A 21682-nucleotide genomic window follows, 5' to 3' on the forward strand; every position below is an offset into this window, starting at 1 on the left:
CCCCGGAAACACTATATTATATGTGCCCCACATATATATACTCATATATATATAAATACATATATATATATATAACATGCAATAGCAGCCAATAAAAACAGAGCTGAAATATGCTGTGTAGAATTTCCACCATACATGTAATAATAATAAGCATTAGAAACATGAGAAACAACACAAAGTTTGTTTTAGAAACTGTTTTAATGCTCAGAAAGCAGTAGAAATTCTTATAACTCACTGGAAGCATAGAAAGCTCCCAGGCTGCATTGCAAACACACAGTCTAAAAAGACTGAAAAGCTAACCTGTAGCTACATAGCAATAAACTGACACCGTGCCTTTAAGGCACTCATGACCCCCAGTATCCCATCATGCCTCAGGGGTGACAGTTAGGTCAGTTGTTCTTTTCGGAGACTGAAAATAAACCCAATAACAAATAGGTTAACCATATCTCCTTATTAAAGAATGTCCTTTGCCCGGGGAGGCGGGAGGGTTGCTTATGACTTTGATGAGGATACCCCTGGAAGAGAACTAGGATTACAGGTAAGTAACTAATCCTTCTCTTCCAGGGGATCCTCATCAATAGTCATAAGCATTAGAATAGAATAGCGAGCCTCACCTCATCTCCCTGCGGGCAAAGGAGTAACAATACAGTAATAAACCATATTAAGCCTAGTATTCACTAAGCTTGTACAGGCCGTAGGCTACCCAAATAGATTCCTCAAAGAGGCTTGTCCTACTTGAGTATCGGCCCTGGAATCAGACTCGAGACAGTAATGTCTCGTAAAGGTATGAACTGATTTCCAAGTCGCAGCCTTGCATATCTCCGACATTGGAACGTCGTGCAAGAAGGCTACTGTAGCGGCCTTCCCTCTAGTGGAATGCGCTTTGGGTGACTGCAACAAAGGCTTGCCTGCAAGCTGATAAGCCAATTTAATGCAAGAGACAATCCATCTCGCGATGGACCTCTTGGCCGCTGGAAAACCTGTTCGCATTGAACCATAGTTCACAAACAGTTGATCCGTTTTCCTAATCCCTTTGGTCATTTCCAAATAGAACTTGAGCACTCTTTTAAGATCTAAGGAGTGAAGTGACCGCTCGGCTGGGGTCGTAGGATTTGGAAAAAATGAAGGGAGGGAAATGGACTGATTTATATGAAAATCAGAGATGACTTTAGGTAGGAAAGCTGGATGAGCCCTTAGGACTACCCTATTGTGATGAAAGATAGGGTATGGTTGTTTCGCACAGAGAGCTTGAATCTCGCTGACTCTGCGAGCAGAGGTAATCGCCACCAAAAAGGCCGCCTTCCAAGAGAGATGTTGCAAAGAGGCCTTGTGGATGGGCTCAAAAGGTGGTGACATTAACCTGGATAGCACCAGGTTTAATTCCCATGGAGGAGAAGGATTTCGCACAGGGGGATACACTTTCTTCAACCCCTGGAGGAAGTCCTTAACCACTGGAACCTGAAAGAAAGAAACCTGATCTGGAGATTTTCTGTATGCTACTATGGCTGACAAATGCACCCTAATAGAAGCGTATTTCAAACCAGCAGTAGCTAGGGAAAGGAGGTATGGCAAGTTGACGTCCTCCTGTCCTGTAGTCGGATCAAGGTGATGATCCCTACACCATAGGAAAAACCGCTTCCACTTAAACGCATAGGACGTTCTCGTGGAAGGTCTCTTAGCCTCCTTTAAAATGTTCATGCACTCAGGAGGCAAGTTCAAATGTCCATATTGCAGGACCTCAGGAGCCATGCTGTTAGGTTCAATGATGGGAGGTTGGGATGCATTATCCTCCCGTTCATTTTGCTCAACAGGTCCGGCCTGCAAGGGAGTCGTCTGTGTGGACACACAGACAGATGTAGAAGGTCCGGGTACCACCACTGCCGCGGCCAATACGGAGCTATCAGGATCATTTCCATGCTCGACCTGCAGAGCTTGGAAACTACTCTCGGAATCAGAGCCAGGGGAGGAAACGCGTAAGCGAACGTCCCTGACCAATCCATCAGCAGAGCATTCCCCTGAGTCCCTGGCCGGTGGAACCTGGACGCGAAGGCGTGGCATTTGGAGTTTTCGTCGTCTGCAAACAAATCTATGGCTGGACGACCCCAGCAACGAAAAAGCTCTTCCACCACCTCGTCGTTTAGCACCCAGTCTGGCTGATCTTCGAAGTGCCTGCTGAGTGCGTCTGCTTTTACGTTCAACTCGCCTGGCAGGTGCACCGCCACTATCGTGAGGCCTCGAGAGAGGAGCCAATGCCAGATTGCCTGAGCCTCTCGAGACAGAGGGCGAGATTTTGTGCCTCCTTGTTTGTTCAGATAGAACATGGTGGTCGTGTTGTCCGTCTGAACTAGGACTGAGTTGGACTCTATCGCAGGTAAAAACGCTTTGAGAGCCAGGAATACCGCTCTGAGTTCCAGCATATTGATGTGGTATCTCTGCTCCTGCGCAGACCACAGGCCTTGAATCTGAAGCGGACCCATATGCGCTCCCCAACCTTGTAGAGAGGCATCCGTCACTATCGACTGGTTTGGAAGAGGCTGGTGAAACCGAACCCCCACCAGCAGATTCTTTCTCCGTGTCCACCATTTGATGGCGTCTTTCGTCGCTTGGGAGAGCTTGATGCGATCCTCCCAAAGTCCTGTCGCCTGGTCCCATTGATCCTCCAGGGCCTGCTGTAGAGGCCGCATTCTCAGTCTTGCGTTTGGGATGAGAAAGATGCAGGATGCCATGGAACCCAGCAGGGATGCGACTTGTCGGGCTGTTGGAAGCCGAGAGTCTATCAGAATTCCACATTTCTGGTTCAGGGAAAAAAGTCTCTCCTCCGAAGGAAACGCTTTTCCCACTTTTGTGTCCAGAACGGAGCCTAGGTAGTGAATTGACTGTGTAGGCCGCTGGACTGACTTCTCCAGATTCACATGGAGACCGAGCTTGTGCAATTGGAGAAGACACAGATGTAGATCGTGCTTTACCCGCACTGGAGACGGACCTTTTAGGAGCCAGTCGTCCAAGTATGGGTATAGGAAGAGTCCCTTCTTGTGCAGAAAAGCCGCCACCACCGCCATGCATTTGGTGAAGACTCGTGGTGCGGACTTGAGACCGAAGGGTAGCACCGTGTACTGAAAGTGTTTGTTCCCTACGACAAACCTCAAGTACTTGCAATGTTGTTGTGCAATTGGGATGTGAAAGTACGCATCTTGCAAGTCCACCGAACACATCCAATCTCCGACTTGAAGATGTGGGCATATTTGGTGAAGAGCCAGCATGCGGAACTTTTCTCTGATAATGATCTTGTTTAGAAGTCGTAGATCGAGTATTGGTCTGAACTTGTCCTCCTGATCTTTTTTGGGGACAAGAAAGTACCTGGAGTAAACTCCCTTTCCTCTTTGAGCGAGAGGAACCTCCTCTATCGCTCGCTTTTGTAGTAGGACTGTTACCTCTCTTCGGAGCAAGCTTAGTTGGTGAGGGGAAGCGCTCTTTGGAGGTATGTTCTTTGGAGGAGCAAGGAAACGTAGTCTGTATCCATTGCGCAGTATATTCAGCACCCACTGATCCTTGGTGATGCTGACCCACTCTGCCAGGTGTTGTGAAGCACTTCCTCCCACTGGAGTGGGCAACGGCGCCAGAGGAAGCCACTGATCAGGCTTTTCCTCCTCTTGTAGTGGTAGAGGATTGTTGATGACCTCCTCTACCTCTGCCAGGTTTACCTCGAAACTGGGGTTTTCCTTGTGCTTTACTTTGGGACCATTGAGGGGTTTGAACCCTCTGTTGAGCCCCTCTCCCCCTGTTGGGCTTGAAACGACGCTTGAACTCTTTCTTCTTTTCCAAGCCCACCGCTTTCACTGTGTCCAGTTCCGTCTTCATGCGGGTCATTTCTTCGTCCGCATGCTCACCGAAAAGAGCGGAACCCGAAAAGGGGAGATTAAGGATGCGATGTTGAGCATCCGGCTTCAGGCCTGTCAAGCGCAACCATGCCGATCTCCTGGCACAAACCCCATGAGAATAGGAATGCGCCGACAGGACAGCACCATCCGCAGCCGTGCTTATCATCTGATTCGCCACCAGCCATCCTTCAGTCACGGTCTCTTCAAAGTCCTGCTGGTCTTCTTTTGGCAGCTTGGCTTTGAACCTTTCCATAGAGTCCCATAAGGCTCTGTCGTACCGACCCAGAAGTGCAGCCGCACTAGAAACCTTAAGAGTCGACGCAGCTGAGTTGCAAACTTTGCGACCCCAGGAGTCTTGCGTCTTGCTGTCCTTGTCTGGGGGGACAGAAGAAGAACCTGCCACTGCGTGTGTCTTCCTCGCCGCCGCCACAATAACAGAGTCTGCTGGCGGGTCCGATCTTACAAAAACCGGTTTGTATTTCTTTTGGATGCGGGCTGGCACCGCTCTGATAGCCGCCGGAGTTAGGAATACCTCCTTGACAGGATCTATAATCCCCGGAACTAATGGCAGTAGAGGACGGGTGATCGCCTTTTTGTGTAAAGTCTCAAAAATGACTGTCGTGGTAACCTGAGGGACAGACATTTCAATGTTCAGCTTCTGAGCTCCTCTTTGCAAGACGTCCAGATACGTGCCACTGTCATCCACTGGGGAGGATCGGGACGTAGGACTGTCCGTCAACGTAGGGGAGTAGTCCCTCTTGGAAGACCTGGTAGAAGAGGTAGAGGAAGTAGACGGAGTTCGTCGACGTCTACGGTGGACACTGTGCCTCCTCTCTTCGGATCGTTTCGGACGCACTTCTCGTCTAGGAGAGCGAGACCTGACCCGCTCCTCTGGGTCTTTTCTGGGAGATCGGGTCTTTCTGGGAGATCTAGTTGGTGCTCTCACCGGAGATTTGCGCCTGGGAGGGCTATGCTTGTCCATCTCCTCCACTAGATCCTGAAGAGGAGACCTGTGCTGCGAGCTGGCGTAGTCCTGCATACGTTTTGCAGCCCCAGAATCTCTCCAATGATCCAAAGACCTATACCATCTAGGTGAAAGTCTGACTTTATCCGCCCAAGGGTCCGTCCGACGCTCAGGTGACTTGCGTACTGGGCTTCTGGACTTCGAAGAAGTAGTTGAGGAGCCAGAGGACCTTGAGGTGGAATGACGGGAAGCTGACTCCGTTACCATCACCACATCTGAACATCTCGACGCCGAGCGATCTTCCCTCGTGGTCGAGTGCTTTCGGGGAGTCGGCGGATCAAACAATCTGGTTTGCGAGGATGTATGGTCTCTCGACGTCGAGCGGCGATGAGCAGCCGCCAACGGAGCTCCACGTCTCGACGTCGAACGGTGAGTACCGGCCGTCGACGGAGCCCTCTCCCTCGACGTCGAACGACGATGCCCAGTCGTCGACGGAAGTCTCGACGTCGAACGACGATGTCCTGTCGTCGACGAAGCACCCTGCCTCGACGTCGAGTGGCGATGTCTAATCGTCGACGGAGGTCTTTCTCTCGACGTCGAACAGTGATGATCAGCCGTCGACGGAGATTTCTGCCTCGACGTCGAATGTCTGTGCGACGACGGTGAAGGGGTATTGGACACCCTCGACGCCGAGAGCTGACGAGACACCGACGGAGACTGCATCCTCGACGCCGATCGACTCTTCCCTGTCAACGGCGGAGGGGTCTTGGTCCTCGACGCCGAACGTCGCTTCTTCGACGACGGCGGAGTCACACTTCTCGACGCCGGTCGACGTCTGGATGACGACGGCGGAGGGGTGACCTCCCTCGACGCCGGTCGTCGCCTGGTTGACGACGGCGGAGGGGTCCTGGATCTCGACTCCGACCGTCGCCCGGTTGACGGCGGCGGAGTTCCCTTCCTCGACGTCGGACGTCGCCCGGTTGACGCCGACGGAAGGGATTTCGACGATGGAACTGGATCCTTCGACGTCGTCGACGTACCTGGTCTTCTCTTCGACGGCGAGCCCGCCGCCGACCGTAGTTTAGACGATGAATGATCCACCGGTGGTTCTTTTCTCAGCGCCGAGCCCGACGCTGAGGGTGAGGGGTATGAAGACTTCTTTCTGGAAGATGAATGAGTCTTCTTGGAGCCCTTCCTCACCGGAGATCTTCCTCTTGATGACCTATGAGCTAGGCCATAAATGCGAATCCTCTCCCTGTCTTTTAAAGTTCTTCCTGACAGGTGTTCACAATGAGGACAGGTGCCTGGATCATGTTCCTCAGGCAGACACAGGATACAGACGTCGTGGTTGTCTGACTTGGCCTTCTTGTTGCCACAAGAAGGGCATTTGTCAAAGAGTGAAGGCATTTTCAGGAGAAAATGCTCCCCAAATTGACTGAAAAAGACAGTATCTTACTTGACTAGATGTTAAATGTCGAGTAAGAACAAAAAATTGTCAAAAGTGAAGAGTTTTTCTGTCAAAAAACAGAAAATCAGTGGAGCTGTGTAACCAGGGTCCTTCTCTGAAGGAGCCGGAAAGAACAACTGACCTAACTGTCACCCCTGAGGCATGATGGGATACTGGGGGTCATGAGTGCCTTAAAGGCACGGTGTCAGTTTATTGCTATGTAGCTACAGGTTAGCTTTTCAGTCTTTTTAGACTGTGTGTTTGCAATGAAGCCTGGGAGCTTTCTATGCTTCCAGTGAGTTATAAGAATTTCTACTGCTTTCTGAGCATTAAAACAGTTTCTAAAACAAACTTTGTGTTGTTTCTCATGTTTCTAATGCTTATTATTATTACATGTATGGTGGAAATTCTACACAGCATATTTCAGCTCTGTTTTTATTGGCTGCTATTGCATGTTATATATATATATGTATTTATATATATATGAGTATATATATGTGGGGCACATATAATATAGTGTTTCCGGGGTCCCGCACATGGGCGGGAATATTCTAATGCTTATGACTATTGATGAGGATCCTCTGGAAGAGAACCTCCTCGTTAGGGATTAGATCAGTGCATTTTGGGCTGTAAATGTGTGGTTTTCCATTTTTGCTCGCGTGGCACAATCTGTTATCTCATGAACTAGTGTGGTGCCCCCTGGCTTAAAAGCCGTGTATGTTTCTCTAGTTACAAACGGAGGTTTGTTTTTTATGCTGGGGTTACTCTCTGCCTGGTCTCGACAGACAGTTATCATGGGTTCAAGGGGAATGTGCCGGTACTCTACATGTTTACTTAGTCTTTGGTAATTTCCTTTCTCATTAGATCTATCCCCCACAGCAGAACTACTGGTGCTCCATTGGCCTATTGCATTTTCGAAAAGGGCCAACTTCTCTTCTAGTGGTTTTAGGGCCTCACCAATATGAAGTGCTAAATCAATTAGGATTCCTTCCCAGGCAGAATCTAGTGATCTCTTTAAAATACACTTAATATCCTTTTTGTAATCAACAGAAGCGGGGTAACATTCATTATTGTAAGACTGTACAGGAATTTATATAGCGCAAATCACCAAGCGGTTTCTAAGCGCTTGCTTAGGGAACCCGTCCTGGTATTCCCCTGTGAGATAACCCCGGCAGGGTATCCGCAAGGTGAAAGCCAGGCATCCCACCGCAAGGGGCCGTTGTGGAGATTAAGCAAGCTATTGCCCAGAGTCGCAGAGTGTGAACCCGTGAATCGAGTAGGCACCGGAGCGAGAATTGTCGAGTCCATGGACATTTTAGTACTCAAGACCCCGCCGAGCCGGGAATTGAACCCTGCTTCCAGGTCTGCCTCCTCTAACCAGTGAGCCACACTTCTCCACTCTGTCTGCGTAGCCATATTTTTTACAGGAGCTGTTTGATTCTGTACAGCTTACTGTTTTCCCTCTTAGCGCTGTGCCCCCAGCCACCCTAGTCCTGGGTTTCCTAGACACCGATGTTTTTTTGGAGTTTTTGGCATCTATTTTTTTCCCCATTGATCGATTTGTATTCCTTGATCTGGTCTCTATATGTGAACTAGATTTATCGTTTGATTCAATGGAGACAGATAAGTCAATACAATCAGGGAAAGAGACACCTTCTTCCACAACATCTGAGGCTATCTGCGGTGGGATTACCAGAGACCCTGAGGGCCGTGATGGAATTAACGGGGACCCTGAAAGGCGCGATGAATCGCTGCGTGCAGAAGTAGGCTCTAGAGACAGTCTTTTTTCAGCAATTTGGATCTCATGATTTAAGAGGGATTCTGCCCTTTGAAAAAAGGCGTCTAAAGTGCCTGGCACTCCCTTACGCTTACTCATGATTGTTCCCTTAATTACAATTGAGTACAAACCACACAGTTAATTGGCGAGATACAGGAGAAGGATACACAATTAGTAAAGGAATTACAGCTGTTCCTATTAGCGGGCTCTTACCAAAAGTCCAGTTCCTTTATATGGCCAGATGTCAGAGAGATGGCCCAGTCCAGTCTCTGTCAGGCTATGACAAGCGCGCCCCGCGATGCAGAAGGGCTATGCGTCCTTTAAGGGCCTTCGGTGCCCTCTGCTGACGCTTGAAACCAGCGACCAGCAGGGCACCCTGAGGGATGTAGTTTCCGCTCTCCTCCAGCTCCCCTCTCGGGAGTGGAAACAGCAGGGGACCGGCAACCGGGGCAGGGCAGGCAGAGACCAGGAGGCAGTAATAATCAGCAGCGTCGCACCGTTCCCCTCACGGTGGTTGTAGGTACTCCTGGCGCGTCCCGCGATGCGGGAGGGCTATGCGTCCTTTAAGGGCCTTCGGCGCCCTCTGCTGACGCTTGAAACCAGCGACCAGCAGGGCACCCTGGGGGGATGTAGTTTCCGCTCTCCTCCGGCTCCCCTCTCAGCAGTAGAAACAGCGGGGGACCGGCAAGCGGGGAAGGGCAGGGCAGGCAGAGAACAGGAGGCAGTAATAATCAGCAGCGTCGCACCGTTCCCCTCACGGTGGTTGTAGGTACTCCTGGTGCATCACGCGATGCGGGAGGGCTATGCGTCCTTTAAGGGCCTTCGGCGCCCTCTGCTGACGCTTGAAACCAGCGACCAGCAGGGCACCCTGGGGGATGTAGTTTCCGCTCTCCTCCGGCTCCCGGCTCGGCAGTAGAAACAGCGGGGGACCGGCAAGCGGGGCAGGGCAGGCAGAGAACAGGAGGCAGTAATAATCAGCAGCGTGGCACCGTTCCCCTCACGGTGGTTGTAGGTACTCCTGGCGCGTCCCAGTGGTGCACACTGTGTCACCACCCCCAAAGAAATCACATGCTGAAGTCCAAAAAGCTGGTGAGGCAGAGCAACAAATGATACCAATGTTGCTGCCCTTAAGCCTACCAGCCAGCGTCTTGTTGAAATATATTACCGTACGGTGGTAACAGGGTGCGCTCCAGAACTCCCCTCATCTTCATTGAAAAACCTTGTAGGTGATATGCAACAAAGGCGTTGAACAGAATTCATTTGAAACTTATTTTAATAGGGCTTCAGAAAATTAAGCATTTCTTTTAAAAAAAAATAAAATAAAAAAGTACAGGTTCCTTTGATCACTTCCAATACAATTTGAAAATATACACCGATTTAAAAGTAAAACAATTTACATTTTTATAAACGCTTCGGGGTGGCCATTTTAAGACAAAAATGAGCATTGAAAAATAAAAATCTGTTTAGATATACCAAGTAGTGTTGCAAGGATTCTGCACATACACAGAACTAAGCGCAGGAAAACAGGACCTCAGTGAATAGGGGTGTACCAACCTACCACATTATTTATTTATTTATTTATTTTATTTATTTTAAAGGTTTTATATAGCGCTGGCTGGACCCAGGGGTGTCAGAGTGCTTTACAAGCCATATAACAGCATCAGTAGGAATATAGCATAGGTACATTTGAAATCATAAGATAAACAATTTACACATGTGTAGCATACATAAGATGGAGCAAAGCATGGAAGAACAAGGTTAAACATCAGATTGAAGATAATAGAGTAGGAGTGAATATGGAGGGATGGAACTGTGTACGGCAGAGAGGGAGTTGAAGGCCAGTGTTCAAGTAGTTAGGAGCCCCAGTATTTGTTTAGAAGGAGTAGCAGGAGCTCTTTTTTGAAGCAGGGGTAGGAGGGGTTGCAGCATAGCTCTTTAGGTAGAGCATTCCAGATAGAAGGTGCATTACCGGAGAAAGAGCGAGCTTGTGTAGTTTTCTTTTTTAGTACAGGAGGGACAAGGATAAGAGCGTTAGTGCCCCTCAGTGATCTGGTGCAGCCCGCTTTGTGGAGTTTTTCGGTAAGGTAGGATGGGGTGTTTTGGTGGAGGGCTTTGTGGGTGATGCAAGCAGTTTTATAGGTGGTTCTGCCTTCAATCGGGAGCCCTTTGAGGTCCTTGAGGACGGGGGAGATGCGGTCAAATCATTTGCAGCCAGTGATAAGCCTGGCAGCAAGGTTGAGAACGGATTTGATAGGGGCAAGGTGGACTTTGGGAGTTGCAGCGAGAGTGGCATTACCATAGTCAATTCTTGATAGGACCAATGATTGCACCACCGATTTAAAGTCATCGGTTGGTATGAAGGGTTTGATTGTTTTGAGGTGCTGTAGTATGAAGAGAGCACATTTGGTCGAGTTTTTTATGTGGGGGGTGAGACTGAGGTTCTGATCAATGCTGATGTTGAGGGATTTGACCGAGTTAGAGAAGGAGAGAGTGCTGTTGAGGGCTTTGATGTCTGAGACCCAGTGATGAATGGAGAGCGGGTTGAGCGAAAATAATGATTTCAGTTTTTTTGGGTTGAGTTTGAGGTGGTTTTGAGGGAACCATAGTTGAATCTTAGTCAAGGTATCATTGAGATGAAGGATGTCAGCATGGGATTTGATCCTATAGTAAAGTTGGGTGTCGTCGGCAAAGAGGTGATAACCGATTTTCGCTTCTTTGAGGATGAGGGTGAGGGGTTCCATGAAGAGGTTGAATAGGGTGAGAGAGAGAATGGAGCCCTGGGGGACGCCCATGGTGACAGGTAAAGGTTTGGAGAGGCAATTGCTTATTTTAATTTGTTGTGTTCTATGCTGGAAGAAGGAAGTGAACCACTTAAGAACAGTTCAGTCAAAGCCAAAACGGCCTTTGAGTATGTTGAGTAGGGCATTATGGTTAACAGTATCAAAGGCCATAGCGAGGTCAAGAAGAATGAGAGGGGAGGCTTCTCCTTTGTCAAGGGAGCGATGGATGTCGTCAGTGATGTTAAGCATGGGGGCGTGGTTTGGACGCCGAGAGAGATGGCGGCACTGTGAATCTCTCCACCCGTGCGGAGGCCATCAACCAGGCGGGGAACAAGTATAACCACTCTGAAACGGCCGAAAATCAGAGAATCGGCAACCGGAGCATGAGAGGAGCAGATAGCGGGTGCGCCCGACGAATTCCGTGAGAGGAAAGTGGCGTTTTGGCGGCTCTGAAAAGAATACGCGCCGGTGTCTGAGGCGGACCAGAGTTGAAGGCAGACAGCACGATCACCCAGGCGTCGGCGGGTGACATATGAGGTCCTTGCACGGACTATGGCATTCCGCTGAGGACTACGGTGAAAAGACCGAGTCAAGAACGACTTCATAGGGTCGCGTGAGTAATGTACCCGCTTTCAGTTCAGTAACGTACACGCTGCTCGCACGTACACAAGATGGCGGCTTCGTTGCTTCACACAGCAACTCCCCTTGTCTAATAGCGAGTCAACGGCTCAGGCGCTGGTATCATTGGCGCTCATCAAGAGGGGAAGGAAAGGAAATTAATCCCCTTTCGGTTCGGGAATGACCGCGACATGTGGGCTTTCGAAGAGTTTTGAGGAACATTGAATATTTGTAAGGCATATGAGTTTGGAAGGAAAACAGTGACATGGACCCAAAACAGGAGTGATTCAGGGGAAAAATCCATGAACGCTGTGTCTTGCTCACTTCAGGGTATATGTGCTGTTTGAATGGCTATGGGGTGCTATTTTGAGTTGTTAAGGCCAGCGAATGAGCAATGAGCAATGAGCAATGTACCATCCCATGTGGCTGCAAAGGCAATCTCAGTGAATCCCAGTGAATACCAGTGAATGCCTATAATAAGGAATGCCTGAATCTAAGTTCTGGGGCTAGCGCCTGCCACACGCATGCAAAATTAAGTACGCCAGTAGCCCGCTCAGATTCCTATAGGGGACGTAAGCAGCATCTGGATTTACGTTTAGCCCAACCTGCGCAAAGCAGCCCGCGCAAATCACTACATACAACTGGCGAACCAAAGAATGGCGATGATGGCTAAGATGGCGATTATAATGGTGATGAAGTCTTCCTGCCCTATCTGACATGTGCACACTTTCTCACGGAGCGTGAATAAGGTCAAGAAGTAAAACGATCAGTACGGCTACGATATTGCTCCCTGGGTGACCTGAGAGGATCCTTTTATGGTTATAGGTGTCGGGCTAGATAAAGATCAGGATATCCGGTAATTAAGTGATCTCCATAAGGTCGTCTGTACCAGTTAGGAAGTCTGCGCCATAATCAACCATGGCAGAAAATAAAGAACTTATGAAAAGCTTGAAGAGGCTCAAATATGACCAGTCGAATCCGAATTCGCCCAACAAAGGAGGGAAAAGCAACCCTGATCCGATCGATCTGATACTTAGCAGATTAGACGAAGTAAGGGATCTAGCGAAGGCGACCAAAGAAGAAGTGGCGGCGATCAGGCAGGATAACCGCGAAACCAACGCAAAACTGCTGGAAGCAGAGTCAAGGATCAGCAAACTCGAGGACATGGAGGTCAAGTCATGTGAAATCATCAAGCGCCTATGTATATCTGCAGATCAAACGACTCGTAAACTCGCGGAATTGGAGGACAGGAACCGAAGGGGGAATCTACGTATTTTTGGGGTTCCGGAAGGTTCGGAAGATCAACATGGGACCTGCGTGGCCTTCTTGGAGTCCTGGTTCAGCCAAGCTACTAACTTGACCTTTCATCACCCGTTAGAGTTTGATAGGGCGCACAGAGTACCGGGCAGGATCAATAAGAATCAAAAAGGCCCTAGAGCTATTGTATGCAAGCCACTACGCTACCAACATGTTGAACAAATTCTAGACTTCGTGCGGAAGAACAACCATATCCTGTGGAAATCTGCTAAAAACTACATCTCGCAGGATTTTAGTAAAGAGACGGTAGATGTAAGGAAAGCTTTCTTGGCACTCCGTCCACTGTTGAGGAAAAGGGGCTTTCAATATGGTTTCATGGGTCCTGCAAAGTATCGTGTGATTATCCAAGGTTCTCCACACATTTTCTCGGATCCCCTGTAATTGAAGCGCATGTTGGATGGTCCTGAAGATCTGGAAATGGAAACGAGCAAACCTGAAGGTGCAGGAGATCAGGGTTCGGCCTCAGGCTATAAGTGACTGATCCTAACTGTCGTTTTCCACACAGCTTTCATTTGTGTCCCCTTCCCTTAGCTTGAAGGGGTATCGATAATACTGAACTCTGCTTAAAGTTCTCCCACTTATGAGTGGTTTTTCATCGTGGTGTGTAATCACGTTTTGTGTTAACAGACATTGAATATGTCCTTATTATCGCCTATTAGTATAACGAATGTTAGGTAGTGTACACCTGATTACAAGTTGTAATGCTTACCAGTTGGTATTTTGAAGGGCTAAGACAGTTGGTGTTATTGTTGTTGTTGTCGTCGTAGATGTGCCCTAGGCCCAGCGGATATTTTGATAATCTCATTTCATGTTCACTGTGTATTCAGGGGGCTTATAATTGTTGGTTCCGATAATGTCCCGATAATATGCTTTCCCAAAGGTACCTTAGTTAGCAGTGAACAACTGTTATATTGTGAAAATTTACTTGTTCCAAAATTATCTGAAGTTTACGCACGGGGAGGTTGCATAGTTATCTCTCTTCAGTCACCATGCCTACTATATACAGGTGGGGTGGGATGGGTGGGGGGTTGAGGGGGTTAGGGGTTGGGATTTGTGTTCTGTGTTTTTTGCTTTTGCTTCTTTGTGCTTGCATATTCCTTATTGTCTTAATGCTTGGTGGTGGGGAGGATCGGAGGCTCTACTGTCATATCACAGTACACACGGGCCTTTTTAGATCTTGGAGATATGTCGTTACCATGTGAGCTATTTATGAGCATGATGAAGGGAGGATTTAACGATGTCACATAGTACAATTAGTACTCCGTTGGGAGTATGCAATGTGGACAAACTGAAGATATTATCCCTCAACGTTAAAGGGCTGAATCAACCTATTAAGAGACAAAAGGTTTTAGACTATGTGCGGAGATTGAGAGGTGATATTGTTTTACTTCAAGAGACGAAATTGGAAAGTAAGCAATTTTACCACCTGAGAAATAAGTTCTATAATGAGGTTGTGGGAGCAGAGGCTGTGAGCAAAAAGAATGGTGTCCTGATACTTGTGGCAAGGAAATCTAAGGTAGAACTGTTGTCCTTCGAAGCGAGTGATGATGGGAGATGGGTCACGGCTAAACTAAGTAGGGACAATACAGAGTTTTATGTCACGAATGTATTTGCTCCGAATGCTAGCGACCTAAAATTCTGGGAGAATCTGAATAAGCACATTGAAAATATCCCGGATAATGCTGTTCACGTATTGGCCGGGGACTTCAATCTCCCAATGGATGTAATATTGGACAGAGATTCCCACTGTCCCTTCAAAATAAACAAGTCGCATAAAGCCTTTCTTAATCTGTGTCAACGCTTCCACTTAGTAGATGCATGGAGGCTTCAAAATCCCACAGGGAGAGATTACACTTTTTACTCCGCACCACACGACTCATACTCTAGGATAGATTATATTCTCATAACACAGAACGGAGTTCCCAGAGTAGATTCTACTACTATAGAGCCCCGAGTAATGTCTGACCACTCTTGCATCTCCTTATCCATATCCAACACCAAACCCTCCTCTCGTCAAACGTCTTGGCGCCTAAATGATGAGGTCTTGAACAATGACCAACATAGGGCCACAATACAAGCTGCAATCTCCTCCTACCTGCAGGACAACAAGATGGGGGACACGTCTGACCTTACTAGATGGGAAGCATTGAAAAGTACTATAAGGGGGGTGTGCGTTAAAATCAGGTCAGCAATGAATAAAAATTATAATGCGAATCTGGAGTCTTTAGAGAGTGAAATTGCTAACCTAGAGAATAAACATTTGAAAGATAGAGATGATATGTCTCTACACGCCTTGGCTAATAAAAAATACGAATATAATAAGCTAGTCAGTGAGAGGGCGGGAGTTTGGCTTGACAAAACAAGGAGATTTAAGATCTGTGAATCTAATAAAGCTGGCAAGAGTCTAGCCTCATACTTGAAGTTTAAAGCCCAAACAAAATTTGATCAATGTCATTAAAGACGCCTTAGGATCATCACACTCGGATCCAGGCAAAATAACGGAGGTGTTCAAAGATTTCTATGAAGACCTTTATGCAAAGAACAAAGAGGTGGAGGAGGACAAGATCAAGAGTTACTTAGACGAATGTGATCTTCCACGTCTCTCTGCTGCAGATCAAGTGAGTCTTAATGCCCCGATTAGTGCTTTAGAAATAAGGAATGTGATTAAAAATCTGAAATCAGTAAAAGCGCCAGGCCCGGATGGCTTCACGGCTAAATTTTACAAAACCTTCCCCTCCCTACTAGTAGAACCCCTTCTACATCTATTTAATGAGATAAATAACTCAGGAGAGGTCAAGGCACATTAGCTGAAGCAATAATTGCAGTTCTCCCCAAAGACGGGAAGGACCCATCGCTCCCAAAAAACTATAGACCGATTTCATTGATCAATATAGACTGCAAGATCCTGGCTATGATATTGTCCGCCCGCCTCCAGAAGGTCCTTCCTCAGTTAGTCCATCCTTCTCAAGCAGGCTTTCTTAAAAACAGGTTGTCCAGTGACAACACGAGGATTCTGGCACATGTTCTAGAAAAAGCAAAATTACTAGGCACCTCCGCAGCGGCTATAACATTAGATGCTGAGAAAGCATTCGACAAGGTTGATTGGTCCTTCCTCAAAGCAGTCCTTCACAAATTTAATTTAGGGGAAACTTTTATAAGACTAGTAATGTCCCTGTACTGTTGCCCCTCAGCGAGGGTCAGAGCTGGCGGTTCTTTCTCTTCTGCCTTCTGTCTAAAGCAGGGAACGAGGCAAGGATGTCCCCTGTCCCCCTCACTTTTCTTACTGGCAATCGAGCCCTTCCTATACCATATAAGGGAAGATCCCAAAATCGTTGGCATTCCATTTGGGGATTGCACAGTCAAACTGACTGCGTACGCAGATGATGTACTGGTTATGTCTGAGAGAGCTGAAGAGGCTATACCTGCGCTAATGACTGACATTGAGGAGTTTTCCAGAGTATCTGGCTACAGACTTAATAAGGACAAAACAGAGGTCAAGCTTCTGAACAATATTGGTGATAAAGGAATCATTGGGGACTCCGGTCTTACATGGCAGCCCAAATGTTTTAAGTACCTAGGTTTAGACTTCGCTAAAGATTTGATCACCACCCTGAAAATAAATGAGGACCTGACTCTTAAAAAGATATCTACATTATTAGAAGGGTGGTCACCAAAATTCCTCTCCTGGTGGGGCAGAGCGGAGACACTCAAAATGATGTCTACTCCGTTGGTTAATGACCTGGCCAGCATGCTCCCAATGACGTTCTCGAACAACTTTGTTACTAGGGTAGATCAACTGTTTGGTAATTTCCTGTGGCGAGGTAAAAAGGCCAGGATTTCATTGAAAAAACTGCAATTAGCTAAAGACAGGGGAGGATTGGGTCTGCCTTCATTCAGGAACTACCAGACAGCCTTCCTTTGCAAACAAGGTGCTCAATGGTTGACGAAATCGCCACACTACACGCCAGTCTGGATTACCATAGAGGAAGCTTTGGTGAACCATGCCCCTCTTGAAACCCTACTCACTATGGACCTATCGCACCTACCACATTCCAAATACATAATGTTAAATACTAGGCGAGCTTTGCTTAGACTCGACCAGACACACAAAACCAAGTTGACCTTCGCTAAGTCGTCCTTCATGTCCCTATGGAGAAATCCATATCTCAAACACAAAGGCAGTACACTCTCTTGGGACTCATGGTCCACAAAGGGTATTAATTTGGTGGGGGATCTATACGATGGGAGGACACCACTCCCGTTCTCAACCTTGCAGCAGAAGCACGACCTTACTCCAATGGACTTCTATGATTTCCTTAAAATTAAAGCAATACTAACTGCACGCAATTTCTCTCCCTATACGCCATGGCTAATGACTCATATCCCGCGTCTCATATGTGCGGGCCACTTTGTCTCTAGGGTGTACAAACTATTATTGCCCTTACCCAGGAAAACTCATAGGAAGGTGGAACTGAAGTGGGAAGCTGAACCGAATTTAACAGGCATACACTTTGACTGGGCCTTGATTCATAAGACGGCTCTTACCCAAAAAGTCTCACCCATTCTATTCCAAACAAAGTACATGCTGCTAAATAGGGCATTTTGGACTCCGGATAGGCTCTTCAAGTGTAAATTAAGGGATTCGCCTGCATGCTGGAACTGCCACTCAGGGACGGGAGATCTCGCACACATGCTATTCAACTGTCCTTCTTTAAGCATATACTGGGGGAAAATATTTGAATGCATTCACCACGTATTCCGAATAAGACCTGTAAAGGACTTTGCTTATGTTATTTTGGGGGCTTTGGACCCACAGCTGCTAAATGACCAGGACCGCCTGCTTTTGGACTTAATGTTGACACTGGCATGTAAGGTAGTACTATGCAAGTGGAAAAGTGCGAATGAGGTAAACTTCAAAATTTGGCAGGAATGGCTGTCATTCCTGAGAGGTGCCAATAACCCAGCGCTGCAGGCAGCTACATGGAAACCGTCTAATAGGAAACTATGGACATCGCTAGATGCATCATCATTTCACTATGAACCACCTTAATGAGTCACAAGTAATTCTGTTACTTGTCCTGTGATACTGAGAAACACATCTGCTGTACTTACTAGAGTCCATGCTGATACCTCTACCTACTAAGTGTTGTGTATGTATGTATCTGTAACACAAAGATGCAAGCTGAGTTGTTTTTTTTTTTTTTTTATTGCTGTCACCTTGCTTTTCTTCTGTATTGTCCATCAATAATTGACCTGATAATGTCTGTAAGGAAGAATTATTGTTATGTCTTTTCTTTGTTTATCACTTCAATAAAAATGATTTGAAATAAAAAAAAAGTGATGTTAAGCATGGCTGTTTCAGTGCTACATCCCTTTCGGAAACCAGATTGGGAAGCATCTAAAAGGTTGAATGAGTTGATTTGATTGTCCAGCTGGTGCAGGGAGCATTTTTCTAGTGCCTTAGATAAGAAAGGGAGGTTGGAGATAGGGCGTAGGTTATTTAAGTCATTTGGGTCAGCTGATGCGTTTTTCATGATGGGGGTAATTTGGCCAAGTTGGAGAGATAAAGGAACACTGCCGGTGGTAAGGGAGGAGTGGATGATGGAGGTCCAGTATGGGGCGATGGTGTGTTTTAGGTCTTGAACTAGATGGGCCGGGATCGGATCTCTAGCTAGCGATTTACTCACATCTTTCAACTGAAGCCGGAAGATTAGGGGAGGCTGAAGTAGTTTGGTTTTTAACAATGTTAAATAGATCTCTCAGTCGTTTTTTTGCACGGTCAAGTTGTGAACGGAAGAAGAATGCTTTTTCATTAAAGATATGTGTTTTATAGCTGGCCCTAGCAACTCTGAGGAGGGTGAGATTAGAGGGGGAGGGCTGTTGCCTCCAAGTGCGTTGGGTCTGTCTGAGGGCTAGCCTCTCTAAGGTCGGCATTGAACCAAGATTTGGATGGTTTACTTTTTAGTGGTTTGAGTTTGGCTGGGGCGATTTGGTCAAGGACCTCAGCAATGGAATTGTTGTAATGTTCCGTAAGGTCATTAGTGTTGTGGGGAGAGGAGTAGGACATAGGAGGGCTTTAATTTTAGTCTCCAGCTCGTCCGCGGGATAAGGTGGAGGTTTCGGGTTAGTTTCATTTGTTTGGTTGTATTGGAGATGGAGCGGGGGCATGGAGCTGTTGATCGTGAAGAGGATGAGGTGGTGATCGGACCAGTCGATGGGGAGAATGTTGGAGAGAACTGCCAGGTCCTTGCTGGTGATGACAGCATCAAGGGTGGCACCTTTGTCATGGGTTGGAGAATTGCAAAGTTGCTTCAAGTTACAGATGTCAAGTAGGTCATTAATAAGATTGATCGCGGGGTCATCAGTTTTGTTCCAGTGGAGGTTGAAGTCTCCCAGGAAAAGGTTCCTAGAGTAGGAGGCAGCTGATTGGATAAGAAGATCAGATAATTCTTCGAAAAAGGAGAGGGGGTCGCCAGGAGGATGGTGAATATTGTGTAAACGAATGGGGGGGGGGGGGTGCGCCCTGTACAATGAGTTCAGCACTCAGATATCCGAAAGTAGTCAGGTCCGGGTGAGGGACAGGTGTGAATAGAAGTTCATCTTTATAAATTATGGCGAGGCCCCCACCAATTTTAATAAGCCAGTCTTTTAGGAGGATGGTGTAACCTGGGGGTGCGAGCAGGTTCAGGATAGGTGTGGATTGGTCATTGAGCCATGTTTCCATCAGAAATGCGATGTCAATGCTTTCACTGAGGATGGTCTCAGCGATTTCCGTAGCATGGCAGGAAGCAGATCGGCAGTTGATCAGCATGCAGTTGAGGGGTTCCCAAACCGACTAGCTATAGTGTCTCCTTCGTTCTCCGACAAATATCACAGAGGTACAAATGATTAGACAACTCAGAACACAACACTGCCGACTCTTTCAGGAATCGCTGGAGCAAGACATACTCTTTCGCTCAATCACTCGTACTTGGCCACAATGAGAATAGGCATAGTCACTGAAATAGTTCAAAATGTTTATTTTAACTATCGTGCTCTACGATACAGTATATGAGCCACTACTAGCAGCAAAATGCATAAACTCAGCACAGGTAGCATTGTTACAATTCCATAGAATACAGAGGGAGAAGTCATTTTATAAAGACTGTGGAAACTAGGGCATTTAGGCCTAACCACCCTCCCCTTGACTAGAAGAAGTTTATTTTATATGAAGGACAATCTATGGGCTTTGACAGCAGACCCCATACCTTGAAGCCTGGATGTAGCGTTTACATCATAGGAACAGCAGGGCTCTTCCCCATGGAACAGCTTTCTCCAAGTGAGTTAAAACAACATGCATCAACATAATATCAAAGCACAAGTCTTCAATACTGCCCCTGTGTGTAGCATGTTTTGTCTAGGTGCTAGGGACTGACAGGAACAGAATAACAAGGGGCATTGTTGGTCGACCTTGCACATCGTGTTCAGACTAAACTCCAGGCACGCAGCAGAGAACGCAAAAGTAGCCCGTTCTCATGTGAAAGGCACGAACAGAGTCTTGCAAAAACAAAGTCATGTAGTAAAGTGAGCAAAAACAGCATCATGGCAGCGAAGCTCATGCTAACTTAGCAATGTCGACAATGTCCCCAGGCGCCATATAACAGTAGGTTGTCCTTTCTTAAGTATAAGCACGCAGGACTCCCTCCTGCCTTGGTACACTAAAGCATGGTTATAAAAAGCACTGAAAAGTAATAGGACACAATGATTCTGGGAAACGATTAAGTGTTCAGCAATAAACAAAGTTGAACGCTACCTACTGCGAACAGGCCACATTGAAACTAGAGGCCAGCCTGTTCTACAAGGCTTCACACAACCACGTTCAAAGTATTCAGGTGGACTACTCGGCGCTGCTCCAAGAATCTTTCTCAATTCGGCCAGTGGAAGGATGATCTTGAGTCGAGAAGGACTGTAACACGTGAGGTGAGCTGAGGACAAGAAGCAGGCAACATATTGTAAAGGCACTTGAGAAAACAGATCGGTCAAGCATTCAGTCCCAATATGTCGTCGGGTAGAATACCCCTGTGGGAAAGCTTTGCAGCGCAGCACTATTTAACAGCATTCACTCTTATTAAGGTGTAAAACAGAGGGCTGTACGGTGTATTATTGTCCAATAGCATTCACTCCTATTAGGGTGTTGGGCAGAAGGCCCACAGGGCATTAGGTGTTGGCTGCACCAATATCCAATAGCATTCACTCCTAGTAAGGCAAGAGTAGAAGGCCCCCAGTGCACTGGCAGAGAGGTGCACCAGTATCATTCACTCCTAGTAAGGGGAGGGGCAATAGGCCACCAGTGCTCTGGTTGTACAGCGCACCATTCTCCGATATAATTTGCTTCAAGTAAGGCGTAGGTCAGAAAGCTCCGTGCACTGGCTGTATGGTGCACCAATATCATTCACTCCTAGTAAGGCGTAGGTCCGAAAGCTCCGTGCACTGGCTGTACGGTGCACCAATATCCAATGGCATTCACCCCTAGTAAGGCGTACGGCAGAAGGCTCATAGTGCCCTCATTCACAGTGCATGAGTATCAACGGCTTCACGTAAAGCATAGGACAGAAGGCCCACAGTGCACCGTCTGTTCACCAGCATTCACTCTAGGTTATGCGCATGGCCCTCTATGAGCCAGGCTAAGTGAACCACTATCCATTAGCATTCAATCGTGGTAAAGTGTAAAGCAAAAGGCCTACTGTGCACTGCACAGTGCACCAGTACATAGCACTCACTTCCAGTAAGGTGTAGGGCAATAACTACAGCATGCAGGTTGTACCCTGAAGCAATACCCCATTAGCGTTTAATGCTTGTAAGCTGCAGGGCAGAAAGTCAAGACTGTGCAGGTTTTCGGGCCCACCAATAGCATTTATCTAT

The 21682-nt window shown here is 47.2% G+C and overlaps 1 protein-coding gene across 1 annotated transcript in view; it reads right to left on the reverse strand.

Moving 5' to 3' along the window:
* Window positions 1-19784: 19784 nt before the first annotated feature.
* Window positions 19785-21682, reverse strand: part of LOC144799542 (cold-inducible RNA-binding protein B-like) — a 30413-nt gene continuing 28515 nt past the window's right edge. Inside the window, exon 6 of the mRNA XM_078670907.1 lies at window positions 19785-20745. The gene's annotated coding sequence lies outside the window, so the exon portion shown is untranslated. The remainder of the gene's footprint in view (window positions 20746-21682) is intronic.

This window comes from Lissotriton helveticus, chromosome 12 (assembly GCF_964261635.1).
Source record: "Lissotriton helveticus chromosome 12, aLisHel1.1, whole genome shotgun sequence".
Lineage (NCBI taxonomy): Eukaryota > Metazoa > Chordata > Amphibia > Caudata > Salamandridae > Lissotriton > Lissotriton helveticus.